General features: G+C 35.2%; 1 pseudogene; it reads right to left on the minus strand.

The window, feature by feature from the left end:
* Nucleotides 1-3,832: 3,832 nt before the first annotated feature.
* Nucleotides 3,833-4,405, minus strand: LOC114095114 (ubiquitin-fold modifier 1 pseudogene; annotated as a pseudogene).
* Between the last annotated feature and the right edge of the window lie 23,141 nt (nt 4,406-27,546).

Here is a 27,546-nt window from a genome sequence, read left to right on the forward strand (position 1 = left end):
TGAGCAGAGGAAAACAGATCCATCAGAAATACTCCAGCCCCAACCACTGACATTGGGGTGAGTCACCATGGAAGACTGTGTGTTTGAAGAAGCCTAGGGGGACTGTCCCCTTGTTTGTAGGACCATATTTGAGAGAAGCTATCTGAACATACAGTGACATAGAGGTCTGGTTCCTGGATGGTGGCTGCAGCCAGCAGAAGGCTGCTAGGCGAAGTTGCCTGAGTACACCAGGAAGCCTAAGGGGAGGGCATCCAGATCCCTACCTCAGCCAGAGGGAAATCAATTAAGGTGGAAAGTTGCTTGATCCAAGGCAGCAGATAGTGACTGTTCCCAGCCTGGCCTGGCTACCAGTCTTTCCCGTGGTCCCAACTGGTGAGTGAAAGGGCGTTATTTGGACACTAACTAGAGCCTGCATTAATCATTGTAACACCTGGGGCAATGGAAACTAGAACCCAGGTGAACCATTTGAATCCCTTTACTTTAGTACCCCAGTGATAGGTTAGAGAGGATGCTTCTGCACCACAGAACACCAGCAGAAAATCCACAACCACAGGACCTGAGTTTATACACAGTCAACAGTCCCTACACCACCATGAAAAGAATCCTATAGAGGGGAACAGGTACAGAGTGACCCACAGCAATCATAGGGACACTCCAGAGCTCTGCAACCTGAACTCCTGTGCACAATAGAAAACAAATGGGATTCAAGACTGTACCTTATAAGCAGTCAGCCGCAGGCCCCTGAACTGAAAAACCAGAATTTGCTCTTTTAGGGTGGGGGGGTCATAGCAACTGGGGAAGTGGTTCCTGTGCCCCAGCAACTATGGAGAGGGCCACAGTCAAAATATGATGGACATTTGCTAAAAGTCCCAAATCTGAATGAAATCCAAACCCAGATTCAACAAGAATTTTCTTTCTTTTTTAATTTTTTATTGTACTTATTCTAATTAGTTATATATGACAGCAGAATGCAATTCAATTATATTACACAAATAGAGCACAATTTTTCATGTCTCTTGTTGAACACAAAGTAGAGTCACACCATTCATGTTTTCATACATGTACTAAGGGTAATGATGTCTGTCTCATTCCGTCGTCTTTCCTATCCCCATATCCCTACTTTCCCTCCCTCCCCTTTGCCCTATCTAAAGTTCCTCTATTCTTTCCATGATCCCCTCCTCCATACTCATTAGGAATCAGCATCTTTATATGAGAGAACACATTTGGCATTTGGTTTTTTGGGATTGGCTTACTTCAGTTAGCATTATATTCTCCAATTCCATCCATTTACTTGCAAATGCCATAATTTTATTCTCTTTTAATGCTGATTAATATTCCATTGTGTATATATGCCACATTTTCTTTATCCATTCATCTACTGAAGGGTATCTAGGTTGGATCCACAATTTAGCTATTGTGAATTGTGCTGCTATAAATATTGATGAGGCTGTGTCCCTGTAGTACGCTGTTTTTAAGTCCTTTGGGTATAAACTGGATCAAATGGCTATTCCATTCCCAGTTTTCCAAGGAATCTCCATACTGCTTTCTGTTTTGGTTGTGCCAATTTGCAGTCCCACCAGCAATGTAATAGTTTGCCCTTTTTCCCACATCCTTGCCAACACTTATTGTTGTTTGTATTCTTAATAGCTGCCATTCTGACTGGAGTGAGATGAAATCTTAGATTAGTTTTGATTTGCATTCTTTAATTACTAGAGATAGTGAACATTTTTTCATATATTTGTTGACTGATTGTATATTATTTTCTGAGGAATATCTGTTCAGTTCCTTGGCCCATTTATTGATTAGATTATTTGTTTTTTGGTGTTAAGATTTTTGAGTTCTTTATATATTGTAGAGATTAGTGCTCTGATGTGTGTGTGATAAAATTTTGCTCCCAAAATGAAGGCTCTCTATTCACCTCACTGATTATTTCTTTTGCTGAGAAAAAGATTTTTAGTTTGAATCTATCCCATTTATTGATAACAAGAATTTTCTTTACCTTGGCATGGTTTACTATCGACAACTCTAATGTCAACTTGGATCATATGTGTCGCTCTTTAACATCATTGATAGTTGCTTCCATAAAAACCAATGCTATACTTTCAACACATCTGAATGTATTTCTTCTAATGGTTTAAAGCATTAATTAGAATCGCTTTATCTTTGTTTTTCTAGATCAGTTTTTACTTGCTCCTCTTAACTCCTGTTTACACTCTTACTTTATCTGCTGCTGCCTTAAATACCCACCATCCATCTTTTTTCCTTTCTACTTTGGTGTGTATTATTCTTTTCTACTTTTTCTCTTTCCTTCCTTCCTCCCTCCTTCTTTCTTTCTCTCTTTCTTTCTTTCTTTTCTCTTTTTTTGCCCAACCTTTCTTCTTCCTTTTAGCTCTCATTTGATGTTATAGCAATTTTACTGAATTTAATAATTTTTGACCTATTCCAGAACTTTATTACTAGTTTGTACCTGAATTTAAGGTACTGCGGAGGACAATATCAGCAAGTTTTTTGTTTTTCATAAGGTTTAATAGTATGAAGCTTGGCTCTCAAAGTGGTGCTGATATTAGTATCATCAGAGATCACACATTGAGTTAAAGTATCAATATTTTGATAAACCCCCAACCCAGGCTCTTAAGAGAAAGAAGCTCACAAAGTTGTACTGTGCTTAAAAGAAGTGGTAACGATCCCAATAGATGAATAGGCATGTAAACAATATGAAAAAGTAGAGAAAAATCACCACAAACAGGTCACAATGCTTCAACAACTGATTTCATTGACAATGCAGTGGAGAAAATGTCAGAGAAGGAATTTAGGAAGTTCATAGTTAAAATGTTCAATGAACTAAAAGAAAAAGGAAGGAGTGAAAATACAGGAAGCAAAAGATCACTTCAATGAAGAGAGATTATTTTTTTTTTTAAGATCAAGTATAACTTTTTATTATATTCTCTGAATTGTCATAAGGGGTACTTTGAAATCTGTATGCAGGCAAGGCCACTGTCTAACTGCCTTCTGCTACTTAGATTAAGTCAAATATTTTGTTTTCACTTTCAGTTTTCTCCAACATACCCTCCACAGCTTTGTCCAACTAGCTGGCTATTTCTGTGACACTTTAGTTTCCTCTTCACTAGGTGCTTGTTGCTTTCCTCCTTGCAAAAGCCTCGTCAACCAGTCTTTCTCATCTTTCTTTACTTGGTTTCTTATCCATTTGGTTGAAAAATATTAGCACTTTTTTAAAGTCAGGTCTTTAATTCATTGGAATTTTCAATTGGTATCTTTAAACTTTGTTGTATTCTTCATATTTTCTGTGCAACAACACTCTCTTCTTCAAAGTTATTTAGAAATATTATCCTCCAAAGGACAATGGTTTCTAAAAGATTTCTGTCTCAAACATTGTACTACACAAGACTGATACAGAAATGCATAATTCAGTAAAGGACGTTTGTACTGCATTGTCAATTCCCACTATTACATATACTGGATTCTGCCAAGATGACTGTTAAAAGACTTATTTGTTATGGGATGTGACTTTATATACATAAAGGTTAGATCAAAAGTAAGATTTTTGGTCCTCTGGTACTAAATTAAATGTAATTTACATGACACATGAAGTCTAAAACTTACAAAACTAAATGATAAAGTCAAGACAGTTAACCATCATTGATATGTCTATCATCATCATCACAAACTATACACTTAAAAATCAAACTATTTATGAGTCTGTAAGTCAGATGCTGTCTAGCAAACTTCCATCTATGACTCATTTCCTTTTACATTTTTAACTCAATACAAATATGTAAGATTAAGTAAATTTTAATTTTCCAAAAATTCTCCAGAAAGAATTATCAGAATCATCCAGGTAAAAAACACAGTTGGATAATCCATTTTCACAAATGAACTCCGTACTTGTGTTGTGAGGTAGCAATCAACAACTCTAAGACCTTCTGTGGTGGCAGTTCCCGCTACTCACAAGCATTCCCTCTGCACATGAAAATCATGAACAAAGAAGGGACCAGAAGAGTCCACTTTTCATTGTTTCACTGACTTCTCGTGTTTTCGTAGTATGCTAAATGCCTGATTTTAAATTTACAACAACAAAAAATACCAATATTTATTCTGAAAAGTAATTGTATGTTCCAAGTAGCAGACATTAACAAGTTCCAACACGATCTCTAGGAATAATTCGAAGTTCTGAACCGTGCTTTAGAAAAACATTTCCAGCAGTCTGTGCAGGATTTATTCCTATTCCATCATTAGTAATAATTGCACTTGTTGCTGCAGGAACTTTAAATTCTTCTGCTGCAAATTTTAAGACTGCTGTAAAAGGTGTACTCTCAGGAACACTAAGTGCTTTATATGGCAACTGTGGGTCCGACGTCAGCGTAATCTTAAAGGAAACCTTGGACATGATGGAATAGGTCTGGGCGGACACCCCACGCCAATTTGGCAGAGTAGCTCCAAGCCCTCACCAGTGAGGAAGCGTCTGGGCCCCTCCCTGAAGAGAGATTCTTAAGAAGTTAATAGTAACTCCTAGAAATGAAAGAATTAATAACCCAGATTAAAAATTCAATGGAATGTATCACTAATAGATTAGACCACTTTGATTAAATGAGATAACATCAAATTGAAAAGTTTTTTGCACAGCAAAGGAAAAAAAGAGCATAAAGAGAGCTATAGAATGAGAGATCTTTGCTACTTGTTCCTCAGATAGGCATTAATATCCAGAATATACAAATTACTCAAAAAACTTAACGCCAAAAAAAAAAAAAAAAAAAAACCCTCTAAATAACCCAATCAATAAATGGGCAAAGGAACTAAACAGACACTTCTCAAAAGAAGAAATACAAATGGTCAACAATTACATGAAAAAAATATTCAACATCTCTAGCAATTAGGGAAGAGCAAATTAAAAGTACATTGAGATTTCATCTCATTCCAGTCAGAACGGCAATTATTAAGAATACAAATAAACATAAATGTTGTTGAGAATGTGGGGCAAAGTGTACACTCATACATTGTTGGTGGGACTGCATCGTGAAACCACTTTGTGAAAGCACTCTGAAAAACAGTATGGAGATTCCTTAAACAAGTAGGAATGGAATTACTATATGACCTAGTTATCCACTCCTCTGTATATATCCAAAAGATCTAAAATCAGTGTACTACAGTGATGCAATCATATCAATGTTTATAACAGCACAATTCACAATAGTCAAGTTATGAAGCCAACATAGGCGTCCTTCAAGAGATGAATAAAGAAAAAAATGTCTTATATACTAATTGGAATAAGTTATATCCCAGGTATGTATAATATGTGAAAATACACTCTACTGTTACGTATATCTAAAAAGAACAAATACAAAATAAATTAATTAATTTAATAAGAAAATGTGGTGTATATATACAATAGTGTATTTACTCAGCCATAAAGAAGAATGAAATTATGGCATTTGCCAGTGAATGGATGGAACTGGAGATTACTCATTCACTATGCTAAGGTGAAAAAGCTAGTCCCCAACAGTCAAAGATTGAATGTTTTCTCTGATTGTGGAAGATAATACAAAGTGGGGGATGGGGGGCAGGGAGAAAAAAAGAGATAGAGAAAGAAAGGGGAAAAAAGGGAAGAGGGAATTCCATCAAAATGGAGGAATGGTCAGTAAACTAAGAGGATTAAAAGGGTGGAAGGAAGGACAGGATAGGGGAAGAACAGGGGACTGAATCTGACTGAACTTTTGTATGTACATACATTATCATGGCACAGTGAATCTCAACATCAAGTATATCCACAAGACACTAATTATAAAATTTTAAATAAATTGCCAAAAGGCCATTACTGTAGAAGAAGGAGAGCAGGGGGAGGGAGGAGTTAAGGAGGAAGTAAGTGCTGGGGACTGAATTAGAGCAAATTACATTCCATGCTTTTGTGATTGTGTCAAAATGTACACTATTGTTATATAAAACTAAAAAGAATCAATAAAAAATTAAAAAAAATTAAATTGCTTCAGTTTAAAGAATAGTTTTGTTTACAAATCAATAAAAAAACCTCATTAAAATCACTAAATAACTAGTATGACTAAATGTCTAAAAATTTTAAAAAGTTAAATGATTCAGCATAGTACAGTATGATGCTATAAGGTAAAAATGTTAATTTTCTCTGCTGGTTATAAAACACTGAAAATAGGGGTTGGGATTGTGGCTCAGATGAAGAGAGCTTGCCTAGCACGTGTGCGGCACTGGGTTCGATCCTCAGCATGCCATAAAAGTAAATAATAAAATAAAGGTTTTGTGTCCAACTATAACTAAAAAATATTAAAAAAAACCTTTTAGAGATCCCCTGATTATTAATATAATTTTTTTCTTTTTATTTATGTTTAGAGAAATACTCTGGTGATCAGAAGATGACTGGTTATTGTTTGAGCTTTTAATACTAAATTATGACAATTCATATCACAAATGGCAAATAGATTTTGATTAATGTTTGAAACTCTCTGGCACTTTCTGAAGTTTTATGAGAACACTTCTAGGCTCAGAAGGAAGGCTTGCCTTAACTGATTATTGATGCCTGTATTGAATATAGAATAGAAAAGAATAGGCGTAGATCCCATATATTTAATATCTGTATTATAAAATCTAAACTTTAGTACTCCTGGAGACAGGAAATTGCAGTTGGAAGTATTTAATAATATAATTAACCAGAAAAAATAGTTTCAATTTATGCAGCTGAAAATTCTTCTCTAAGTTTTAACACTATAATCCTACATTAAATGCTATAATCCTGCCTTGGTAATTTCTGAGGGTAAGAATCTTATTTTTGTGACTCAAGGATTCTGGCACACCTCAGAATCATAATTTTTGGTATCAGTTTTTTACAAGTGGGACTCATAATCTGAATGAACTCACTAGAAATGTTCTCTTTGCCATTCATTGGTGCTCTTACTGAATTCCTGATCCTCAATTTTACTTAAAAATTCCTCATTAGGAATAAAGAAAATTTTACTAATTTTTTTTTACCATTGTTTTATTTAATAATGACTTCAGGTCATATTTTAGTTCATAAGTCATCAATATTTACAGGAGCACAAGGTGTTTATTGGCACAATTCTAACACTTACAGAGGCATTCTCCATAAAGTTAATTGAATAATTTCAGGGGAAAAAACACTTGGTGGCAATAAGAACTTTCAGGGGAAATTAAGACTTAAATCTATTTTTTTTAAGATAAATAGAGAGAGGAGAGAGAGAGAGAGAGAGAGAGAGAGAGAGAGAGAGAGAGAGAGAGAGAGAGAGAGAGAGAATTTTAATATTTATTTTTTAGTTTTCGGCAGACACAACATCTTTGTTTGTATGTGGTGCTGAGGATCGAACCTGGGCCGCACGCATGCCAGGTGAGCGCGCTACCGCTTGAGCCACATCCCCAGCCCAAGACTTAAATCTTTAAAATCATTTATGTAGAATTCAAACAGCTTTTGTACATTACAAGAAAAATAAATATCCAAGATCTGGTGTTACTAGAATTAATTTTGTGCCAAGAAAATGAAATCAAATTCTAGGTCTAAATGATTACTATGTTTCCAGTATTTATCCCAGTGCAGCTGTCTCAAACACCAAAAAGGACAAAATTCTAAATTTTCAGACAAACAGAATTGGGTGTCAATTACTTTTACTGATGCTTTATTTTCTTGACTCCCAAGAGACTAAGAGTAACTCCTATGTGAGAAACATTGGAAAATTGAATATTATAGGTTGATGCTGATAGGTGCCCTCCATCTATAATATGGAAATCTTAATCTGGAGGAAGATGATGTCATTAAAGTGTTATTAGCATCCCTAGAATATGATACTGCAAGCCAATGCTACAGTTTAAATATGAAATGTTCCCCAAAGACTCACATGTTGAAAACTTGGTTCTCAATGTAGCCATGTTCAGAGGCGAAGTTTTTATGAAGTGATTGGATCATTAGGGCTCCAACCTCATTAGTGGATTAACCTATTGATAGCTGAATGAACTACCAGGAGGTGGTGAAAACTGTATGCAGGTGGGGTATGTTTGGAGGAAGTAGGTCACTAGGGTGTTACCTCTGTGACTATATCTTATACCTGGTCTCTTCTTTCCTTCTCTCCACCCTGTCCACATGCTTCCTACCTACCAGGAGCTGAGAAGCTTTCTGTCACCACACCCTTTTGCCATGATGTTCTGCCTTACCTTAGACTCAGAGCATTGGTATTGACTGACCATGGACTGCAACCTCTGAAACTACGATCCAGAATAAGTCTTTCCTCCTCTAAGTTGTTTTTCTTAAATATTTGTCACAGTGATGAAAACAAACAAATAAGCAAAAAAACAAAACAAAACAACCCCCCCAAAAAAAACTAACACAGCAGTAAGGAAAAAGATGTATGAAATGCTTTGTAATTTTTCTTATATCTCTTTCTCTCTGTTTTGAGAAATGAAACCTGGTAGCAGTTTTGTAATATGTCTATTAAGAGAATAGATGAACTCTTCCTCTCAGTTCCCCCCACACTGTGAAAGTTCGGTGTAATGAGATTATTGTTAATAACTGAGGTTACAAAACTGGAACACAGTGGAGTGACATGAACAGCTCATATTGGCATGAGACATCAGTGCATATCTCTTTTCAGCTGCATTCAATAGTATAATGTTGGTAGCTTGAAATTGTCCATGATGGGAGAATGTATACCACAGAAAGAGGCAAAGACTGCAAATCATTATCTACTCTGCTTCTTGCCCATTCCACTGGAGAAAAAGTAAATCTTTAATATGACTCTATATTAGTAAATATATTACAGGAGTTTCCAGTCAGAGTGTTGAGTTCTTTTGGATTGCCCAAGTAACCATCAGCATTAGAGGGAAATATACTACATTTACATGAACTCCAAATAGATGCTTAATTAATCAATCTAAGGATTCTTAGAAGTCAAGAGCAAACTTTAATCAAGAAGAAACTCTTTTATAGATGTAATCAGGGCAAATGAAATCATTTAATTTAACTTAAAGAATTATAGACATGTAAATTTCAGATACCAAATACCAGAAATAGCAGTATTTGTATTTATTTTGTATTTTAACATATTTATTAACAATCAATTTTACCTGTACTAATGTTCATCTTTGCTGAGTTTGATCTCTTTACACAACAAACAAACATTCAAAAAATGTTTAACAGACTTCATATTCTAATAAGATCAGGCATTCTATCTTTTAGTGATTGAATTTATAAAATCACTGTAAGATGTCTGTCTTATCTATAAAAGTGCATAAAAAAAGTTTCTCTGTTACAAGGCTTGAAAATGAACAAATGTATATTATGTTCCTCTAGTAATGTGTGTTGATGGATTCATTACATTATCTTTATACTGATGCACACTAAAGCATGGTGGGTCATTGACCTTCTCCTTTCTCTCTCAACTAAAAGGTACATTGTAAATGGATGCCCACTTTCTTAGAAAAAAGAGTCAATTTTTGTAGAAGCAGACTACAATTCAGTGGAAACTGTTTTAAACATCCTTATGTCTGGCAAGATAATACACATTCATAGAACCTCTTAGCTTTTGGGCTAGTGCTTCATCTATAGTTCATAAAGTGATTGTGACCTACCAATAATATGTGACTGGGATGTACCATCTAGTGTAATGAGTGATTTATGTCCTCTATAAACTCAACAAAAAAATGAAATAATTATTTTGACAAAAAATAACTATGGGCCATTCTACTATGCCCTTACCACAATATATAAGTATGTACATAAATAATTATTTGATAATATTATTTTCTCCTATTAGTTTTCTGATAATAAGGGTCCTTGTACATGTTTTGTTGAAGGAATAGTTAAAATCAGGAGAGTTTAGGGGATGGGATGAGAACTCAGATAATAGAGTATAGAAATATTGGGGAAAAAAGCAAAATTAGTTGCATGAATTATCATTTTGGACTGACTGTCCATATAATTCTAATTAACAGAACAAAAACCAGCTCAAATCTTGAACTTTTTTTATTTTATGAGTTTAATATTGAGTTGTAGAAATAGATGAGAAGTGACTTTGACAACACTGCTTTTTGCTTGCTTAATGAGGTGAAAGTGTGGTGTTTATAGTCAATTCTCTACTGAAACCACCCATCAGAAGTCACTGCCAAAGTCACAAATTGTTGAAATGGTGTCTATCTGGATGCTTTCACTGAACATGGCACCTCTACCTATGTTTTTTTTTAATGTAATAGTTGTGATACTCTTTGTATATCTGAAGTGTTTTTGTTTTTAAAAGAAATTAAAAGCCCCACTTGTGCAGTAATCCAGACATTTATATTGGTCAATAGAGAAGAGTTTGTTTGGAAACCTAATGAGAAATGCACAATCATCACAGAACTGAAGTTTCAAAAGAGAAGAAGAATTATGTTAATACAAAGCTAATCCTGAGCTAATGTGTTTAGTGCTCTAAAGTGTGCTGACTCAGTACAAGTGTATAGCTATGGTCTTTGCTGAGATGTGTGACACATTCAGCACATTTAAAAAGTGACCATTCCTTTGAGGCATTGATGAACAATGATGATGAACAATGAAAATGATCAGTGAATTAATTTTCAGTAATACATTGTCCTTGATAATGTGAAACAATAATGTCTACAGTATCCTATTTCCTTCAAAACATTACTAACATAATATTCAATCACAAAATTGGGATTATAATTTGTTTGAAAGGTGGCAAATTTACTTTGGGGATAGTGGTGTATTCTTACCTTACAGTGCATATCTATAGAATACATATCTCAAATATCTATCACTGTTTTATAAGTGTTCACTGAAATAGTAATTATAATACTAGCTAACGCTTATTGAGCATTGTACAGGTATGCCAGGCAGTGAGATATAAGTAAATTAAAATGGGCCCATGGGGAGATACCCTTAGTAAATAGAGACCTCTAAAAAACATGACAAGCTTGCTTCTTTGGTTAAAGACAAACAGAATATTCAGTATGTACTTGTAAGAGATTAGACATATTGTTAATGTCACCTACCTGAGGAACTTACACAGTATGCCACAAATGATTAATGGCTCTACTGTCTGACCAGAGAGAAACATTCTGACCTCCAAGTGTAGGGTGGTCAGCATGGGACTTAGCTGCCATGAGACTTGATTGCTAATAAAGTTTGTAAATATTTTCCAAATCCGTAAAATCTAACAGTGGCTCACCTGCTTAGGATCCCACTGGCAGGTGAGATCAGTTCCATAATCAGAGATCTCAAATCTGAGCATATCACTTGTCTACTCCTTTGAGAGGTGAGGATCAACCACATTCCCTTTTGAGAGTGAATTCCTTTGCTGTCCTTAAGTAAATCTTTATCTGCACCTTGCTTAATGATGCAATTCTTTCTGTAATGAATGTCAAAAACCTGTGTAGTTACAAATTGAGGTCCCCCTTTCTTAGGACTCCTTGTACTCCCTCTAGTGACAACTGCACTTTACAGTTCATTGAAGTAGAGCAAGTTATTGCTATTTGTTTTACAGATGAGGAGGCATACATTGCATGTTCATATCAATGTATTTTTTCGTGTTACTTTCCATCTGTTAATAAAAGACAGATTTCAAAGAGTAACTTCCTTCATGTGGATTTTTCTGCAACTTCTAACAAAATGTGGGAGGATTGACAGTCATATCCAATATGATTTTCCCTCCTTTGATTATCACAATTCATATAGGTTCAGAGATATTGTTGCATTTTTTAAAAATAAAAACTTCCACAAGGTTTTATTGCTTCACATTTAGATTGTACATTTAGATTACAACCCTCACGAAATTATTGTAAGTGATGTCAGGTAGGAAAAAGATATTTAGCACTTGGATATTCAGTTGATCCAGCATCTTTTATTGCTGTAAACTTTTAAAATTATAAATATTAACACACATTAATTGTAAAAGGGTTACACTGTGACATTTCCATACATGCCTATGTTGTTTTAATTATATTTACCCTTCCTACTATCCTCTCGTACCTTCCCTTCTCTCTCCTCTACTCTGATCTCCTTCCTAATAGTTCTTCACTTTCAGATCAACTTTTTTTTTTTTTTAATTCACATGTGAGAGAAAACACACAAGACTCATCTTGCTGTGTTTGGCTTCTTTCACTTAACATAATGACCTCCATTCCATTCCACAAATGACCTGACTTATTCCATTGTGTATAGAGAACACATTTTCTTTATTCATGAACATGTACAGGCATAAGTATCACATTTAAACTTTTAAAACCTTATCACCATTAATATTTTATGATGTGTTTTATGAGGGAATGAAGCATGGGAAGATGCTGAGAAAAATTAAAAGAATTTTTTTTATTCTTAAAAAAAGAGATAAATTTGGATAGAGGATTTAATATTGGTCATAGATAGATAACCTCAGAGAGGTAATAGACTTTTTGTGAGAAAAGTACAAGAGAAATGACAAAAATATACAGGGTTACTAAACACATATTTTAGTCACATTTGTTTACAGAATTACTCAAAAATATAAAATCTTCCATGGACCAAATTAAGAAAATCAAAGGTGAAGAACAATAGTAAACTAACATTTATTGAGCATTTTCTCTGTGCTGGGCATTGTATCCTTCAAGATGTCTGTGAGATAGGTCTTTTATTATTTTCCATTTTATAAATGAAGAATCTGAGGTTGACAGAGAGGAAACAACTTTCCAAGATCTCAGAACTATGTCATGGCTGATCTTAAACTCTAAAAGTTGGGCAGGTTATCACCACACAGTGTTACTGAAAATGAACAATGTTTTTATAGAAGCCAGGATGACAGAGAATCCTAAGTCTTGTAAGCAAGAGCACTCCGAAAGGTAATATAATTTATCTATTTTTAAAGGTATGCTACAAAGCACTAGTTTCATTATAAATTAGTTTTTTAAATGTCACAGCTTATGGTATTGATACTTCAATATTTTATCTATATGGCTAATACCATAATAAAGTCTATATTTCACAATAAGCCTTTTTGATTTTCTGATTTGAATTTATTATTACTATCTATGTCTTCATTTTCTGAAATAGTTTGGTTTTGCCAATAAATAACAACAAAATGAAATAACCTGTTTATCAAAGAATAGGCAAAAATAAATAAAGAGATAATCATATATAAGCATATATATTATAAATGACTATATGCAAATATATAAATAAACAACAGTTTTTTTACACCTTAAAAACTCCAAATCTGTAATTATGCAGACTTGAAAAGAAGTTGTAAAATATCTCCTGAAATATTCTGTTTAGAAATTCCTTGGAAACCAAAGTTTAATCATTATCAGTCATTGTAATGTTTAAGCCCAGCAGCTTTTACTCTGGAGAAAAAATTCAATTTAGCAACAGAAAAGCATGAAATTACACAATAGATTTATTCCCTAAAACTTTCAGTAAAAAATCAACTGTTTAAAATTTTTCTTAACATTTCTTAAGTTAAAAAATGAGAATATAAAAACTTTGGGACATTACCAATGTTTAGATTTCATTTTTTTAGGGCTAAAATCTTTATTTGATTATAAACATCACAGTGTGCTTTTCAAGTAGCTGTTCAAAAAAGCACCCACAAATGTAGGTTTTTATTTAATAACTGTTAAACTGCTTAGTATATCAAGTTTTAAGAAATTCATGTAGCAAACATATATTTTAAACTCCTATAGTTATGTTTTTTTTCACCAATTGTTAAATAAATATGCAGTAAAACCATCTCTTTGTACACAACAGAATCAATAGTAACTGTTAAACTTCAATAAATATAAAATAAACCCAAGTTAATTAAAAATAGAACTCCCCATTCTTTCTCCAGTATTAGAATCCAGTACATCTGGAATAGGCTCAAGAATATATGTTTAGTAAATGCTTCAGTGCTTCATGTAGGAGTGTTGTGCCCTACTTGGCAGTACACTAATCAAAAGATTTCTACCAAGGATTTGAGATTTTAATATTTTCACTAGTAGAGGAAATATCAATCAAATTTGTTATTTAAATGGATGTGGTTAGCATTACAATCCATTTTGCAGTTAAAATTCAGACCTGATTTTTGACTATGGCAATTATTACCTATTTGAGAACAATTAGAAATCTGGAAGAATCAGAAAATATCAGTTTTGGCCATACTTGAGTACTATCCAGGCAGTAAAGATGGGGAGAGAGGCTAAGATTTCAAGAAAAAAGAACAAGAAGGTTAGACTAATATTTGGCATTGTTTATTCTCTTTCACTGGTGACTGAGAGTCTGAGTATCTGAGCTAAATTTTCTGCAATATTAAAGCTTATCATGGGAGTGTAGAAATTGGAACTCTAGGTCCTATCAAGTAGGAAGAGCTCTAGTGAATATGGATACATGATATATACTCTCTCTTCTTGAATGATAATATAACCTAGGAGCTAGACTAAAGTGGATTAAATCATAACTCTAAAATTTATTATTTTATGGTCAGCAACTTTATAAACATTCTTTATCAGAACCATTTTCCCATTTGTTCAGTCCTTTGGTAGATACAAAATGTATGTCTACTATAATTCTGAGAGTTTAGTGTGTATTAGTTTGTTGTGATAGGGTTATAATTTGACTCTAATACAGTGACTGGTATATAAGAGTACTCAGTAAACACATGCTGAGTGAAAGAATTCATCAAAGGGAAAGCAACAGACTTCTAATGGGAATGTCCTTTAATTTTGTGCATTTTCACTTGTCTTATATAGGAATATAAATGTCATTGATGTTATCATTGGCTAATTTCATTTTCACTACATGATTTTAAGGAAATTGGAAGTACTTAATGATTTTATTTCACACATGTAAACAAAGAGTAATTTAATGAAAGCTGAAAGGTTTGTAATGAATGACCCACATCTTATAGCTTCTCATATTACAATATTTTGTTTGGCTTAGACTGGAGTGTTGACATAATTTTTATGAAAGTCTTTCTTCTATCTGTAGGATTCTTCTAGATTTAGGGCAAAATTTACCTGAAAACAAAGTGAAGCTCTCAAGTTTATACATGACAAATTTACCGGACTATCTGACTGTGGGAATTCTGTGTAATATTAGTTCTTCTTAAAAGACAAAACAAAATGTTAGTATTTGTTAGGTATATATGAATATTTCACTAGTGATTTATAATTTAAATTCTCTAGACAAATTTAGAATTAGATTCTACAATAGTGAATTCAAGGAATGAATAAAACTAATTATAATTCTGAAAACATTTTATAAGAAAAGCATACAAGTTTAAATATATTCTGTCATAAAGCTATTCTTATAAGTACAAGGTAAAAATAAATTAATAATAAGAGGATAAGTACTGAGACAAAAAAAAATTCTATTCATCTTAGAACTGCCGCAGTCCGGCTGCTGCAGCAAAATAACCGGGGGGTGACGAACAACTTGTGTACGTTGATACAGCAGGAGTAGGAGCCGTTTATTGCAGGACAGGAGCAGTATTTATACATTCCACACAGCTTATCTAATTAGCATAAACTAGATACATCAGTCAACCAATAAGGAATCTCCACACTTAATGGCTTGCTTTTGTTACTTCTCAAACCACTCCCTCTGGCATTTTGCCAGGCACCATCCAGACTTGTTTACGAACTCTAACATTCCCCTGGCAAAATGCCAGGTGTTATTTTGACTTGTTTACAGACTCTAACATAGAACTTAATTGGGAACCCTTGACAAACTCTCTAGAAATAGAATACTGCATTTGCACTTCTAGTCAACTTTAACTCACATATTAAGAATTGCCTTTATTTTCTTGGCAGGATTAATTTTTCCTTTTTAAATTTCAACATAGCTTTTAATAATAGAATTGCTTAATTTTGAATTTCTTATTTTTTTACTTAGGTTCTATTAATATGTATTTGTATACTCATACAAAATTTCAGTTACTCTACATTTTTTCACTTTTATATTTATTTATTAATTTTTAATGTTTGTTGTGTGTAGATGATATTTTATATTTGCTGTCAGAGTCTATTTGGGGTTGAAATTTTGGTGAGGGTTAGTGCTCGGGTCCACAGATGAAGGGAAAGTGCCAAATCTTTACAAATTAGGTTATTCATAAGAAACCTTTGTGTATGTATATGACTTGTTTTAAACTAACGGAAGAAATTTAAATGAAGATTCCTATATGGACCTATATTTGAAAAAGTATCAAAAGAAAGCAGTAAAAAAACAACTCAATTAGATGTTTGATGTTCATGAGGAACAATTTCCCAAATTTTCAGTAATTATGGAAATTGAAACAGGAGTGCAAATTAGCAAATGAGCTTCAGATTTTTGACTGAATGATGATACTTGTCCTCATAACTTTAAGGATGGGCCAAATGACTATTTGGCCATATGACTACCAGGCCTTGACCCAGTTTTTACATGTAGTATTATATACAATGAAATAGTTGAATGGTTTATTGGTTTGGAAGTCGTTGTAGTCTTCACTATATATATGATCAATTTTTTGACTTAAATTATATGAACTAATATCCATGCTTATATTTCAGGAGGTTGGTAAAAACCTTGAAAAGTAGGCAAACAGTTATGTTTTTGAGTATTTTTCAGGGGAGAAGAGCAGAAGAGTTCTCAGAGTGTACTGAAAGATATCTATTGAGAGATGATCTATTGAGAGGTGGAAAAAATTTTAAAGACTATTTGTATGTTCATTTACTTTATTCTCACTAAGTTTTCATTCTGGATGAAAGATTTGTTGTTTATTAATATTAAAACATTAATAGCTCTAGAAACAGTTTAAATCCATTATATAGTTTCTAAACTAAACATATATAAACCATTGGGAAAGTTGTATAAATATTAGTGTGATTGTGTACCACTGATGAATATGATTTGTTCATACCATGCCATACATTTAAACACAAGTGAGCAAAAATATTTTAAAATAATGTTTTATTTTATAAATATCTGGACAAATGATATTTTGAAAATAAAATCTTTCCAGAAATATTTTATGGTATTTTAGCTTCAAGCTGACATGCAAAAATGTAAATAAAAGGACCACGTGGATTTGCATAATAGTGATAAGCAGTAGGTCATACTGGCTGGCTGTTACCAAGAAAATTAGGCCTGTGTCAATTGCACAAGAAATAATGTTTTAGCTACAGATGATCCATTTTTATTTTATTTTTGATGCTGGGGAATGATTAGTTTAAAATGCATCTCCTGGGTTATTTAAATCAACTCTTTAGGGGGATTAGTAGGTGATTCTTCCTTATTAGTCAACTATAATTCATTAGTAGTTATAACTTAGATTCTTTCTTGACTTTAGTAACTATAAATCTTCTGTTTCATATCACATGCCCTATGATCTGGCACTTGCCAAATACTTATGATCTCTGAAATTTGAGATACTTAATGAACCTATTCACTGTTCATTAATCTGTCTTGCAAGGATTTGTTAAATCATTTTTGGTTTCTGGTTTTCCATAATTATTTTCTAAATATATGTAGAAACACAAAAATATAGGAAATATAATTATACAAGATACAAATCCTGTTTAACCATGGATTGCTATGGTCTTTGTTACCCACTAAAATAGAGAATGCCCATTTTTTAAAACAAAATTTCAAAACCTGTTTTTACATTTGAATCATCTCAATAGCTAGGTAAACCGACTCTACTATGTAATGATTCGTTTTGTTTGGAGAACATGTTCTCCAAACAGGGAATGCATCCCAGTGCATCCCAATGATACTGAAGCCTTCTGCCTTCTCAGTCCTTTGAAACATAGCTTAAAATGTAGGTTAAGAAGATATTGACCATCTGAGCACTTTGGCTGGGTTGTGGCTCAGCGGTAGAGTACTTGCCTAGCATGTGTGAGGCACTAGGTTTGATTCTCAGCACTGCATATAAATAAATAAAATAAAGGTCTATTGACAACTAAAAGGTATTTAAAAAAAATAAAGCAGTCCTAAAATACCCTTGGCAAATTCATGTGTTTTATACATTAGGCCCTTTGTCAGTTTTAGTGTTTCTAATTTAATTATTATTATTAATTATTTTTTAAAATATCATTCTGGACACTATACTGGGTATTTTACATGTTCATACATAAAAGCCTCAGAAATCTCAGTGCTCAAAGACAAATCACTTGTTGGTAAGCTGGCATTGGATCTAAAACCAAGTTTCCTTACTTCTGGGTCTTCCCATCACTTAAAGCACTTTTCCTGGTTTCTCAGCAGGACAGAAGCAGAGAATTAGATGGAAAATCAGAAGGCTGTCTGACATAAGCACAAAATCAAAAAGAGAAGTGCTCTATGCTTATATATCTAAGATGTTTTTGTCTCTACTCTGCAGGCCCTGTTAAGTTACAGCAGATGTTTAAATCTTTTTAAAATCCCAAATGGGATCTGTTTAAGACTCTGAGCCTTAGAGACAGCAGGCTTGTATCCTAGCTCCTTCCTGTTTAGAGGAATTATTCTGTGAGTTGCCATCTCTCAAGGCAGCATATCTGAAACCTATATATGCACAAATCTTAAAAGGAAGATTTCTCATGCAGTCCCAATGCTTAAGCAAATTGTTTTATTTATGGCAAATGTTAAAAGTGTACAAACATAAGAGTAGGTATGGATTCTTTATGTTTATAATTCTGATACATCTGTGGAACAAAAGTATTTACAAATATAAACAACATATTAAAAATAAGTAAAATAATAGCAAACTAATAATATTCATGTTTCAAAATGTTTTACTGAAGTGCAACATACAATGATGTACACAAATTGTGTAAAATTAGATAAATTTTATACATACATTGTTTTAATTTGTATTCATCTGAGTAATAACAACCTCAGTTGAGATATAAAATATTTATAGCTCCTCAGATGACTCCTCATAGGTTTTCTCACTCATGCTGTTCACCATTCACCTCCTTACCTCAGATGCAACCAATATTTTGTTGAAATTCATATATGTGGACACATAGAATACATTCTTTATGTTAGTCTTCTGTATTTTTTATGTTTCCTTTGAGATTCTTCAAGAAGTATTATCTTAACATAACACATCATTCATTTTTGTGAAGATGAGCACAAGGCACAACCAAGCCCATTGCTTTATTATATTTGGCTTTATTAAACTAACATGTGCACTGTAGTTATTCAATTCTTCTGCCACTTTAAAATAAAATTTTTAGATTATAGCTATCAGAAAAATATAGAATTAAAAACGTTAACGAGTTGTGCCACAGTCTGGCTGGGCACAAATGCCGCAGTCTGGCTGGGCACACAATCACGAGCCACCACACAGCTTGTAGATTCAAACAGCAACTCTTTATTCCCGAACTCACACCAGCCGTCTACAATCACGTTCTGGGGAAATCCACGTTCTCTGCCCAAATCCACCTCCACTGGGCTTCTATCTCCAAAATATACTGTCTGAATCCCGTGAGAACTCAAGGGGAACTCAGGCAGCAGGATACGCCCTATTCCCAGGAGGAATAATCTTAAACCTTAAACCTGGAACCTAAACTGGGAACGCCCTAAACACGATTATCATAAAACCGGGAACACCCTAATCTGCCTTGGTCCTTGAGCAAGGTCACCTACATTCAATGTCGCTGCAACATGTCAGCAACATGGGGTACGCTGGCAAGGAAATTGTCATACCTACTTGGCTAATGGCTCCCAGCATCTCCCCCCTTCTGATTAATTAAACAACAAGCAATGTGGCTTAAGGACCGTGCCTGGTAGGTTGTCCAATTCAACGTATGGTTCTTACCCGTCATCGGAAAACTGACCTTTAGGCGTCAGCCTCCTGTCTTAGGTTGATACCACTGCAATTGAATCATACCCGTCACTGACTACCGGTCCAGCATACAGCCATACTTGTGGATAGGTCTATGCACCAGTGGGGGGGTGAGGTTCTTTGCCTCACCTCTGTTGGCCCCCAAATTTGGCCTTGGTGCCAGTGGGGGAGTGAGGTTAATGTGGCTTATGGACCGTGCCTGGTAGGTTGTCCAATTCAACATATGGTTCTTACCCGTCATCGGAAAACTGACCTTTAGGCGTCAGCCTCCTGTCTTAGGTTGATACCACTGCAATTGGATCATACCCGTCACTGACTACCGGTCCAGCATAAGCCATTGGCCCCCAAATTTTAGACCATCACTAGCAGAAGGGAGGAGGATACAGAAATGCCACGACACCAAGCCAATTGATGGCTCCTTGGGAAAAAATTGCATCACTGGTGACACCATCAGCAAAGATATGTCAGCACTACCACAATTAACATGGGGTGCGCTGGCAAGGAAATAAAAATTGCATCACTAGTGACACCATCAGCAAAGATATGCCAGCATTACCACAATTCGCTGCACCAAACGATAGTTACATAGTCCAGGCAAGTTCTGCAAGCAGTTCAAAGCAGAGGAATCTATCAATATGTCCATTTCCTCCCAAAATCCGTTTCCTCCCAAAGTAAGTTGACTCTTTGATTGAGCATTACTTGTTGAGTTATTCACTGGCACTGGGATGGAGATAGGAATTCTGGCAATGATGCTAAAGAGACATTATCCTGAAAAGAATTATTAAATATAATGAAAAGGAAAGGTGAAAGTAAACAAACAGATCTGTTAACCTACTTTAAAAACAATCCTTAACAGCTGTTTACTTAATTTAAATTAGTAAACAAACAGATCTGTTAACCTCCTTTAAAAACAATCTTTAACAGCTGTTTACCTAATTTAAATTAAACCATTTAAATCACGTGAATAAAAATAATAATAATTCGGATCCATTTTTTCATGAGCGCCCCTCATATAAGAAATATGGACATACGCACATACAGACATACAACACAAAACACAAGAGTGTACACAAACGTACAACACATAAGAAAATAGTAAAGGACTTGTAGCTTTACCTAGGTGAAATCTCCATTGCAATGTTTAAAAACTCCACAGTCAAAAAATAAAACTGATCAGAAAAACATTAACCTAGGTTTGTATGAGCTCAAAAAATAAAAATAGAACCTTATGATGTGGAAAAATGCAATAATAAAATAGCTATTGAAAAAAGCATCCTGGTTAATCACTGTCGCAGATGTAAGAATGGCCAAGCTGGAGTTCTGGATATCAGCTGTTATGGATTTGAGTCAAATCATCTTCTTTTCAATCTGTAGAGACTGTTTTAGTTAATCTTTCTGGAATCCAAATGGGCTGCTGTTCTCCCTGTGGAAAAACACAAACAGACCCCCGACTCCAGACAATCACTGGGTCAGGACCTTTCCATTGTCCTGTTAGAATATCTTTCCAAAGTACTTTAGGCTTATGTACATTTTTTGGATACATATGTCTTTCTGCAGCACTAAGTCCTGATGAATCCAAATTTAAAAAGTTTAGAGTAAAAAGCGTTATTTTAAGTTTATCTTTGGGGGATATATACCCCTTTCCAATTCCCTCTTTTTGCTTTAATAAGTATGTTTTAATAGTTTGATGAGCTCTTTCAACTATGCCTTGTCCCTGTGGATTGTATGGGATTCCTGTTATATGAGTAATACCAAATGATGAGCAAAATTGTTTAAAAGAGGTAGAGGTATAGCCAGGACCATTATCAGTTTTTAACTGTTTAGGAACGCCCACAGTGGCAAAATTTTGTAAGCAATGAGCTATAACATCTTTAGTTTTTTCTCCGGCATGAAGGGAGCCCATCAAAAATCCAGAAGAAGTATCGACTGTAACGTGTAAATATTTTAATTTTCCAAATTCTGGCAAGTGTGTGACGTCCATCTGCCAAATATGGTTAGGTATCAGTCCTCTAGGATTGACTCCAAGATTAACTTGTGGTAAAAATGTCACACAATTTTGACATTGTTTTATTATATGTCTGGCTTGTTCCTTAGTTATTTTAAAACGCTTTTGTAAAGTATTAGCATTAACATGAAACCTTTTATGAAAATTTGTAGCTTCTTCAAATGTAGAGAAAATATGTATGTCATGTGTAGTTTTATCTGCTAAATCATTGCCTAAACTAAGGGCTCCAGGCAATCCTGTATGTGCCCTAATATGTCCTATGAAGAATGGATCTTTTCTGTCCCAGATTAGACTTTGTATAGTGGAAAACAAAGAGAAAACAGTAGAAGAAGGGGAAATCCTACCAGCATCTTCAAGAGATACTATAGCATTAACTACATACTGACTATCAGAAAATAAATTAAATACAGAATCTTTAAACATCAAAAAAGCTTGTAAAACTGCATTAAGCTCTACCTTTTGAGCTGATTGTTTCGGTACTAAAAATGTAAAAGTTCGATCTGGGGTAACTACTGCTGCTGTACCATTATTTGACCCATCAGTGAATATATTTGGAGCATTCATGATAGGTGTTTTTCTTGTCATTTTAGGAAAAACTACAGGATGCTTAGACCAAAAAGACAACAAAGGATTAGATGGTAAATGATTATCAAATGAAATATTAGATTTACACATGATTATTGCCCAAGTATTTAACTCATTAGCTAATTCATCAATTTGATCCATAGTATATGGAGTAATAATTTTATTGGGAGAAATTCCAAACACTCCCTTCGCTGCTTTTATTCCTTTGAGTATTAATTGTCCTACAGCCTCAGGATACCTAGTAAGAATAGTGTTAGGAGAATAAGATAAATGTATCCACAATAATGGACCGTCTTGCCAAAATACTCCTGTAGGAATATTTTTTGTTGGTAGTACAATAAATAATAAAGGCAAACTTATATCAATTCTATCCAAATGCATATTTTCCATATATGTTTCAATAATTTTTAATGCCTTTCTTGCTTTAGGAGTTAACATGCGGGGTGAATTTGGATCTGATGGACCTTTTAGAATATCAAATAAAGGTCCCAATTCTCCTGTTGGTATACCTAGATAAGGCCTTATCCAATTTATGTCTCCCAATAACTTTTGAAAGTCGTTAAGTGATTTGAGTTGATCTACTCGTATTTGAATTTTTGGTGGACGGACCATGGTTGAGGATAATAGAACTCCTAAATAATTAATTGGAAAATTTAATTGTACTTTATCTATTGCTATCTCTAGATTATAATTTTTTAATAAGTTTGTAAGTGTGGCATAACATTCCAGCAATATGTTTTTATCTTTATGTGCCAATAATACATCATCCATATAGTGAAATATTTGTAGTTCAGGATTTTGATTTCTAAGTGGCTGGATTGCTTTGTTAACATATATTTGGCACATAGTTGGACTGTTAGCCATCCCTTGAGGGAGTACTTTCCATTCATATCTCTGATCAGGACCTTCATGATTTAATGCAGGGATAGTAAATGCAAAACGTGGACTATCCTTGGGATGAATTGGAATTGAAAAAAAACAATCTTTAATATCTATAGCTAAAACATGCCAAGTTTTTGGCAAAGCAGACAATTGAGGAATCCCTGATTGAGCAGGTCCCATAATAACCATCTCATTATTAATGGCTCTTAAATCTTGCAATAATCTCCATTTACCAGATTTCTTTTTGATGACAAAAATGGGAGTATTATGGGGAGATATGGAAGGTTGTATATGTCCTTCCGCTAATTGTTGTTTGACCAGATCATGGGCTACTTGTGTCTTTTCTTTAGTCAGGGGCCACTGAGGAACCCACACTGGTCTTTCTGATTTCCAAGTAATTTTGATTGTCTCAGTGGCCCTTTCTGAAAATCCAACCCATGTCTGTCTGTTCCTTGATCTATTTGTACTGGTGCTGCTATACCTTGCCCTTGTTTTCCTAATCTTTTTTCTTTCCTAAAGCCTTGTCTAGCCCTAGTAGTGGGCGAATTAGGATTGATGTTATTTGTTAATGTCAAACCTAATTGATATAGGACATCTCGTCCCCATAAATTTATAGGAAGATGATCCAATACATATGGCTGTATAGTTCCTTCACATCCTTCAGGATCCTTCCAATCTAATATCATAGAACTTCTATGGGGATTAGTCGCCACTCCTAGGCCTCGAAGCGTTTGAGTGGCTTGTTGTAATGGCCAATGTTTTGGCCATTCTTGACGAGAGATAATGCTAAGGTCAGCTCCTGTGTCCAGTAGCCCATTAAACTCATGACCTTGAATATTTAGTTTTAGCATTGGGCGAGAATCTAAATTTAAAGACAACATAGCCCAATCTACACCTGTGGAGCCTAATCCCCTGGAACCTCTTTCTACACTATGACTAGGAAATTTATTATGTAGGCTGGGTATTATTAACAACTGTGCTATTCTATCTCCAGGTGAAATTACTGATATACCTCTTGGAGAACTAGCTATAATTTTTATTTCACCTACATAATCGGGATCAATTACCCCAGGACTTATCATAAGTCCTTTTAATGTAGATGAACTACGTCCCAGTAATAAGCCTACTGTTCCTTGGGGAAGAGGTCCTTTTACTCCTGTGGGAATGATTTGAACTCCCATCTCTGGAGTTAATACTGCTCTGGCAGAGGCGCAGATGTCCAACCCTGCGCTCCCTCGGGTTTGTCTGATGAGGGATTTAATGGACAATGTGTCCTGGGCACTACCCTGATGGTGTTGCTGGGATCCTCCACTGCCCCGTATATTTGTGGTTGTGGGCCCCGGAGCATTGGGCCCCCCTGTCCGTTTTTTGGCAATGGAGCCTGATGCCTTTCTCCACGATATCTTGGATAAATACCTGGTCTTTGTCCGTTTTTTGATAAGGGAGTACCTTCTATGGTGGTTTGAGAACGGCATTCATTAGCCCAATGTCTCCCTCTACGGCATCGTGGGCAAATACCCGGTATTCTATTCCTTTGATACCTACTTTTGTTAAACCCTCCTCCTATGGGGCAATTCCTTTTAAAATGTCCTGTTTGTTCACAATCATAGCATGTTTTTGGCCTGGCATCTAAAGCCTGTTGTACTGCAGCTGCCAAGACTTGCCCTTGTTCATTAATATCTCTACATAATTTAATATATGTGTTTAAATCTTCATGTCTCCATGGTCTAATAACCTCTCTGCAGCAACGATTTGCTTGGTCATAAGCCAGTTGTTTTATTAATGGCATTGCTTGTTCTGTATCCCCAAAAATTTTGGCAGCCGTTTGAATTAGCCTATCTACAAAGTCAGCGTAAGGTTCATTAGCTCTCTGTATTACCTTAGATAGCTGACCTTGTAAATCTCCATGTCCTTGTAAAGTCTTCCATGCCCTAACTGCGTCTGCAGCAATTTGTGCATATATAGCAGGATCATATTCAATTTGTTGCCGTTGACCCTCATAAGGTCCTTTTCCTAACAACATATCTAGATTTCTTTGAGGGTAACCGGCTGCTGCATTTCGCCTAGCTGTCTCCGTGCAAAATTCCTCATTGGCAACCTTCCATAACAAATATTGTCCTCCATTTAGTACAGATTTACACATGCTAGCCCAATCTGCTGGCGTCATGTCCAAGTTAGTAATGGACTCGACCATGCTTACCGTGAAGGGAGCTTGGGGGCCATAGGTTGTTACAGCCTCCTTTAACTGCTTCACTGTTTTAAAATCTAATGCACGGTGAATTCGCTGCCCTCCAGCCTGTTCAAGTACAGGGCATGCTAATCTTTGAGGTCCTGTCTCAGGATCCCATTTATCAACTACGGGGTTTGAGGGCCACTCAGCTGTCTCCATCGGTGGGGCTGTTGGTTGAATTACGCCCTCTTGTGATAAAACGGAGTTAGTAACAGCCTCCTGTTGTGGCCTTTTTCCTAACAACCCCTTTTCCTTTAAATTTTCTTCCTCTGTCTGACTAGCTCGAGAGACCTTCTCTTTTGCTTGATCTAAAATGTCTTTCTCCATGGTCTGAACCTCTAACAATTTACTTAACATCTTTTCGGTTTGTTTTTTACTAATTTCTAATCTACTATAAAGATAACGCAACCCAATAAGATAGCACAAAACAAAGCCGAAACTGAATGAAACAAAAACGGAATAAAAAATCGTTGTATCAATTTTCTCTTCCTCAGGGCTGACAAACTTCAAACCTTTAGCCAACCATTTTTCCCAGTTTGCCTGAGAAATTTCTAGGGATAGGCAGCTTGAAACAAAAACAAGATAAATCAAAACAATAACACATTGTTTTTTGAATTGGTCACCCATTCTTTCGCTCTTCCTCAGGGGCGAGCAATTTCACTTACCTCCAAGCTTTAGACGTCCCCGCACGGACCACCAAATGCCACAGTCTGGCTGGGCACAAATGCCGCAGTCTGGCTGGGCACACAATCACGAGCCACCACACAGCTTGTAGATTCAAACAGCAACTCTTTATTCCCGAACTCACACCAGCCGTCTACAATCACGTTCTGGGGAAATCCACGTTCTCTGCCCAAATCCACCTCCACTGGGCTTCTATCTCCAAAATATACTGTCTGAATCCCGTGAGAACTCAAGGGGAACTCAGGCAGCAGGATACGCCCTATTCCCAGGAGGAATAATCTTAAACCTTAAACCTGGAACCTAAACTGGGAACGCCCTAAACACGATTATCATAAAACCGGGAACACCCTAATCTGCCTTGGTCCTTGAGCAAGGTCACCTACATTCAATGTCGCTGCAACATGTCAGCAACATGGGGTACGCTGGCAAGGAAATTGTCATACCTACTTGGCTAATGGCTCCCAGCAGAGTTGTTTGTGTAACTCTAAAATCTGTAGATCCCAATTGGTAGTATAGTGATTCAGAAGGAAGAATTATCTATACTTAGCCACATAAGCTTTGACAGATATCTGAGTAAAAATCCTGTCCTGAGGGCCTTTTACTGGGAAAACTCTTTCAGAAGAGAAGCAAAACATCTCGTCTACCACTTCACAACTTCTCTGAGGACTGGCGTTCATTCTGGAAGACATTCGTTTTTAGCTAATGCGTTGTTTTCTTTTCAGCTTACTTGGGCAAAATTTGAGCGTATCCCATTAATGCTGACAATACTTGCAGGTTCCTCAGAAACTGCATCTGTGTTCAGCACTATATTTCAGAGAAAGTTACAATGGGGACACTGCAAATAACTAGAACAATACCCATAATGTCAGGATAATGTTCTTCTTTAGTAACCAAGTGAATTGATAAAAAGGATTGACACTAGTCTAGCTCTGCTCTCAGGAGGGCTGTTAGGAAGGCTATGTAATGAAATTGGGGACAATAAAAAGACCCTGTCATGCCATTTGTAAAATTCTTTATAGTAGCACTTGAAATTAAATGCATTCTTTATAGCTATGCTTATATTGTAGTTTTATTCAAGTACTTATTTTGAGATCTTTGGGGAAAAGTGTTCTTACAGGCATAGAGAAAGTTGTAAAAGTGAGGTGGAAGTAGAAATAAATAAGTGGTAGTGCTTAAATAGCATTTTTTCCAGTGTAGAATGCTCCAATAGAGACAATGCAAACCAATAATTAATAATTTGTCAGTTAGAAAATCGCTATTTCATTTATATCTAGGATCAAACTCTCTTTTCACCTCAGAAGGAAAACAAACATGGACATGTTCAAACTCAGACTACTGTAGGAAACTACCTGAATGTAAAATACATTTTA

The sequence above is a fragment of the Marmota flaviventris genome, chromosome 6 (genome assembly GCF_047511675.1).
Source record: "Marmota flaviventris isolate mMarFla1 chromosome 6, mMarFla1.hap1, whole genome shotgun sequence".
NCBI classification, from domain to species: domain Eukaryota; kingdom Metazoa; phylum Chordata; class Mammalia; order Rodentia; family Sciuridae; genus Marmota; species Marmota flaviventris.